Source organism: Trachymyrmex cornetzi, unplaced genomic scaffold, assembly GCF_001594075.2.
Source record: "Trachymyrmex cornetzi isolate Tcor2-1 unplaced genomic scaffold, Tcor1.1 scaffold112, whole genome shotgun sequence".
Taxonomy (NCBI): Eukaryota; Metazoa; Arthropoda; class Insecta; order Hymenoptera; family Formicidae; genus Trachymyrmex; species Trachymyrmex cornetzi.
Genome location: NW_017295676.1, coordinates 220,760 through 226,759, shown reverse-complemented (window position 1 = coordinate 226,759; position 6,000 = coordinate 220,760). Strand labels below are relative to the sequence as shown.

Sequence of the window (6,000 nt, the reverse complement as noted above, 5' to 3'; positions counted from 1 at the left end):
CTGCTCGCGCGAGCGACCCCGACGAGAGCCGAAAAGATCCACGAGACTCTTTCTACTAGCCTTACCGTTAACTAATCACCGTGAGCGCTGCCCTCGAATCGAAATTAATCGTTTCATTGATTATATGAAGCATTGTAAACGACATCAATCTAATTACAATAAGCTTTATGAATGACATGTGCTTGATTACGGTAAGATTATATTAACAGGGTCGTACGCTGTTGTATCTCCGTTAACTTTGCGAAAGCGACCTAGTAAATACGAATTATGCATGAGATATTACAGTAAAAGGAGGGAATGCTTGGGAAGTATAATTGTTATCTCGTTTTACCCAGCTGGCTTTTCGCGCTGGCACTGTATGTATGTAACTTGGTAATACAAACAGTTACATACTGTTGAAAAAAAAAAACGTGGCGGCATCACGTGACTCTGATACGCTCACTCTGGTATCATTGCGCCGTCACTCGCTAATACGATATGTACGGCGGTTTTATCAGTTTTTTTTTATCCGATTCTACGGAGCTTACCGTTTAAACAGGATATTGATTGCGCGTTGAAAGTATCGCGTCCGCAGCACCCGTGAACGTAATGAGCCCGCCCGTATTGTTCGCGCGTCCGTGTATTTCCGTAGGAACTTCGCTTTCTCGTTCATCGGCAATATCTGACCGATACCGTCGTATCCGTCCGGTATCGAGGGAGGCCCCATAAATAAATTGACCGCAGAAATAAGCGCGTATATCGCCGCTCGCCGATATATTAGCGTTACGCATTATGCCGTGCGTGCACGTATGCGTTATCGCGCAGCTGCTATCTCGCTGCTCCACACTCTCTCGGAGAGGAGAGGGCGACGTCAATGGAGCCCGCTGTTCGACGCTCCTCCTCGCGTCGATCCCTTTATCGTCGCGCCGATGGAATAAAAAGAAGCCACTCTACGCGAATTCAATGGGCGTTGCGTGCGCTATCGCCTCGCATTCTTCTCGTGTACTCTTTTTTTTCCTCCTTTTTTCCTTTTCTTTTTCTTTTTCCTTTTCCGATCGGGAGTTCGGCCTCCTTTGCCTTCTCTCGATCTTGTTGAATTGCGCGACATGTCGCGGGATCGTTTGCCGAAGCTCGCCTGCGTAAGGAATATTACGTACCTATAGTCCGCTTAATGTCGCTTGCGACATCGTGGAACTGTGATCTCGAGAAACAAAGGCTACTTACGATCAGCGATTTATTTTGCTCTTTAAATTAGGGAACGTTGAAAAACGGAAGAAATGAAAATCTAAGAGGAAACGTAAGAGGATCGAGAGTCGTTATTATTCAACCATCTCCGTTTTTCAGGTTTACAATATACGTCATACCGTATGGGGACAGGCACTAAAAAAAACTAAATTTTAATAAATATTTGTTTGAATAATTATAAATAACGAGAGAATAAAGGACACATAAGAGTCAAATATAATGAAGTATTTTAAAACATGTGTGTGTGTGTGAAAAATTAAAAGAAAATATGAATAATATATTCTATAATTGATTAAAATATAACATGTTTCGGCTCACTTCTTCAGATATACATACAGGAGATATTACAATTAGAGGAGAGCAGTTGAATAGATAGAAAAAAGAAATTATACATATAGTGATGATGGCCAGTGAGATGTTTTGCTGAAAAACGGAAATCACTCGCAAACGGCTGGATGACCGGTTGTTTGAAATTTTCCGGTGTTCTGATAACAAGCCAAGTTAGAAATAAATTAAGAGAATAATAAAAAATTAAGTAAAATCGTCACTTTGGTCAAAACTCACCTAGCTGGCCATAAAATAAAATTTCGCATGTCGAGAAGATGTTCGTCAAATATTTATTAAATGTAAACGTATATTTATTTGATACAAAAATCATTAATTTGATTTAACTATTTTTTTTTTATATCGAGTACGTATTTATTTACTGTAAGTAAATGTTTATTTAATTATTGTGATTTCTTTTCAGTATGGAATACTTGTATTCTTATCGTATTCCTAATTTGCGTGCAAATTGTCTCGCTTAATATGACGAAGCTACATTTTGCCGTCCAAGTACAGGTACTTGATGTCATGATAAAATTCATAATACGGATTGTATTCAGCGCATGAGTAACTGTAAATCGACGTAAAGTTCCTTACGGTGGGATGATGAATGAGGAGGAAGAGCGTCATCAAAATTTGCATCTTCAAAATCTTTTCATCTCTGAGAGCTGCGAGCGTTACTCAGCGTGCAATGTCATTGTGTTATTCCTCATCGTCAATGGGTATCTTTGTTTTCACGAACTCTTCGGATTTTTCTCTCTCACTCTCCCATGCATCTTGCTTTGACGTCTCGTTAACAAGCAAGATTTATTTATTCAGATTATTGCGTGACTCTCTTGCTGTGCTAAATGTAGAAATTCATGACACATTCTTACACGCAATTTATTGCGTTTATCTCCTTGTAAAAAGTCTGCATTTAATCAATTGGCGTAATAGCTCGTTGAATTTGCGAGAGTAACGCGATTTATGTTAGCAGTGACAAATACATCTAGAACGATTAATATTAATCAAACGACGACAGTGAAGTGCGTACATATCGCGCTTTGTATCGCGCGATCATGATGATGGATTTTAATATTCCAACGAGGGTGCTTACTGCGCTATTTATCAAGGCAATCAATGTAGTGGTATCACACGTGTATACTATAAGCACAGAGTGTATAGAGCGAATAGATATCTTTTTATTCGTAAAGCTTATGAAATTGTTCGTTGATGCGTGTAGTAATGTAGTTAACACTCTTTATTAATACCGTTCGTTTTAGGGTTTCGCGATACGCGATATTTATTAAAACCAACGACCGTAACATCCGTATGTACATTCCAAAGCAAGGCTTCCGCCAATTTACGTAATGTATTATTATTTTCTAACTTCCATAAAAGAGATAAACAGCGTTACAGAGACGAAATGACGGAACGAGCTTACGTTTGACACGCGAATTTGTTTTCGTTACCGTTCGGACAACGGTGCGCGTTATATCTCTGCGCGACCCAGTTGCATATAGCATGTATGCATCTGCTTCATGAGCGCAGCCTCTGCGGGACACTTGTACCGTTGTCGATACGACTGTGATTCGCACCATCCGGTGGAACTCTCTCTCTCTCTCTCTCTCTCTCTCTCTCTCTCTCTCTCTCTCTCTCTCTCTCTCCCTCCCCTCCCTCTCCTTTTTCTCCCCCGAATCCCTTTACGAGGACAACGACGACGACAGTGATGATCTGGTTTGCCTGATTCCAATCGCGATGTAAACCGGTCTTGTCCAAGTGATCTGGAACTTTCCGATCCCTAAAGTAGTAAAACGTATCGAAGCAGATTTTTACAGAGAAAAAATTGATTGGCGCACGAAGCGACACGTGTATCGAGTATAGGTATTCGCGTGCAACCGATGCAATTTGTCGGATTTGTCGCGTAGTAAACGTTCGGAATTCAATTCTGTGACATTCTCTTTATTACTTGAGAAATATTGGAGAAAAACCGAAGGAAAATACGATGCATTATTAGTCTTCGTCGCAATTAGGAGGGAAGAGAGAGAAGCATGATTGTTCCCTACGAAGATTATGCATCATCATTATGTATTTATTTGCACACGTAACATACGAAAATATTGTTTATGGAAATTGTACGCAGCCCACTTTGACACGGCTAGGTGGAATAGCGATATTTAATGACGCTTTATCACGCTGTTTCCTCCGATTGACTTTTTTTCTGATGCTCCCTTCCGGTAGTTGATGGTGCAGCATCATCACCACCGCAATATCGCTCTTAGAACGGTGGAAGATAAGGCTCGGACGCAGGAAACATTGCGAAGTACGGTAAGCGGCAATTGCACCGCACGCTATTAAATGCGTTTTACTCTCCCTGTATTTCGACATATCTCAATTATTTCGCTATTACCATTACGGCATTATTCCCGACGCGACGCGACTTGCGGCAAGCGATTTCATTGCCCGACGATGCGGGATGATCGTGATCGTGGCGTGATTAATGGCGGTTCACAGATTAGCCCTAACGCGCGCAACATTTGTTAATGTTGGTCTTATAGTAAGTCGGTGTACGACATACGCGATTTTTTTGAATTAGCTGCTAAAATTTCCACGTATCTCGCTCGCCCCGGTGTACATTTCCTGTTCGCTGGGTAAAATATTCTTGCAGATGTCGGGGCTGCTTTTAATTACGCGCCACGGTGTGTCGGGACAAAAGGAAGATGTAGGGAGAGGAGTGGAGGATATGCGCGCACAGGATGTTGAAGTACGGTGAAGGGCGAGGAAAAAAATACGTGGCCATAAAACATTCGTGCAATAAAACTGCCTGCAACAACAGGCAGGTCTGCATATTTTAAGAAATTAATTTGTCGAAGGACAAATTACCTCGTTTTACGAGATGCGGGAGCGAGAGAATGCGAGCGAGTGAGCTCTCGGTGAGTTCAACCTTCTCGATATCTCTTTTTCTTTGTGCTCTTTCTCCTTTGCCGATTTTCCCCAAGAAGAGCGGGGCTGCGGAGTCGCACGAGGAGGAACAAAGGGGGGGAAAAGCGCGGCGATTCTTGCCCGTATTTGTAAAGGAACGTCGCCGTGGAAAACGTCTGTTGTGGCTAATTTGCGCGATCATAAATCTTCTCGCATCGTGATGTAACTCTCGTGACCTCGTTGAAATTTAGACTCGGAAAAATGATAACCAAGCGTAATATTTGCAAACGGAAATAAAAATTTCGCAAACGCAGGAAGCGAGCGAAAAGAATATCTAATTTGAGGAGAGTGTAAAATGTTTCACTTCTTTTTTCACCTAGAATTTATCATTTTCATGAAAAATTTCATGTATTTCAACTGCTTTATATCGAGCTAGCGGGGCACATTGGAGATTATGTAATTTTTGATAGAAAAATAAAAGTCGTAATTATACACACACCAAATGAAATTTGATAAAAATCGCGATAGGATTGGATCGGCCTTGAATATCTTGCAATATTGGGATTGATTTATTATCGCTCTCACAATTCGAATGGCGGGCGCCTCGTCGCAGCAAAGGAAGGCAGGCATCAGGAAAAGAAGAGATGATGAAACGTCGCGTCTTGTCGAGAGGCGACGGCCCCCTTTTCTCGATGCGTGTACATAATCTCGCATCCAGTCAGCAACGCGCTCGTAGAAAGAAACGAAGAACGCATTATTTATGCCTCTCTGCTTTTATGGACGTGGGAGACGGCAACTCGCGCTATATACGTGTATACCGAAGAGTATCTCTCCGTCTGGTTCCCTCCGCTCGTCTTAACTTATCAGATTCCTCGCTTCTCTTCTCTTTCGATAGATTCGTGATCTCTCGATTGAGAAGGATGCGTTTTCGTTCAGTGGCTTGTCTAATCGCCAAGTATTCTTGCTCCACTGACGTATCTCTCGACAAATTCAAACTCTTCATGTGGAAAGTCTCGTAGGAAATATGATAAATGTATAGTTTTCTTTGTTTGAATGTTCTTGCTTTTTAAGCAATGTATTTAGTAGATAATAAACCGTTAATAATTCGAAATTATATAAATATCGGCGTTATTGGGAAATTCAGTTATTTATTAGTATATTATTGGAAAATTGAGTAGGACGTTCTATTTTTTTTTATATACACATAATCGCAATGTAAAAATAAGATGTAAATATATTTGGAAGAGAATTGCACGTTTCTCTATTTTAATTGGAACGATTAATCTTCTAAAGCACGATAATAAATTAAATATAGGAAAAAAATTATAGTTGTATAAAATCAGTTATATAAACTGTGTATAGTAATTGTCGGTTTTTTCTTTATTTATTCAAACTTTATAATCTTAGAATAGCGGATGCTATGTATATAAATGTTGAAAAAGTAAGTAATCTGTATGATTCACAGAGTTGTTTTATGCGAAAAAGAATTGCAAATATCATACAGACAGATCATTTTGATTTTGATCTTACAAACGTAATCTTAAGTTAAAT

The 6,000-nt window shown here is 40.2% G+C and overlaps 1 protein-coding gene across 2 annotated transcripts in view; it reads left to right on the top strand.

The window, feature by feature from the left end:
* Positions 1–6,000, top strand: part of LOC108763918 (headcase protein) — a 164,044-nt gene that overhangs the window by 94,296 nt on the left and 63,748 nt on the right. The window lies entirely within an intron of this gene.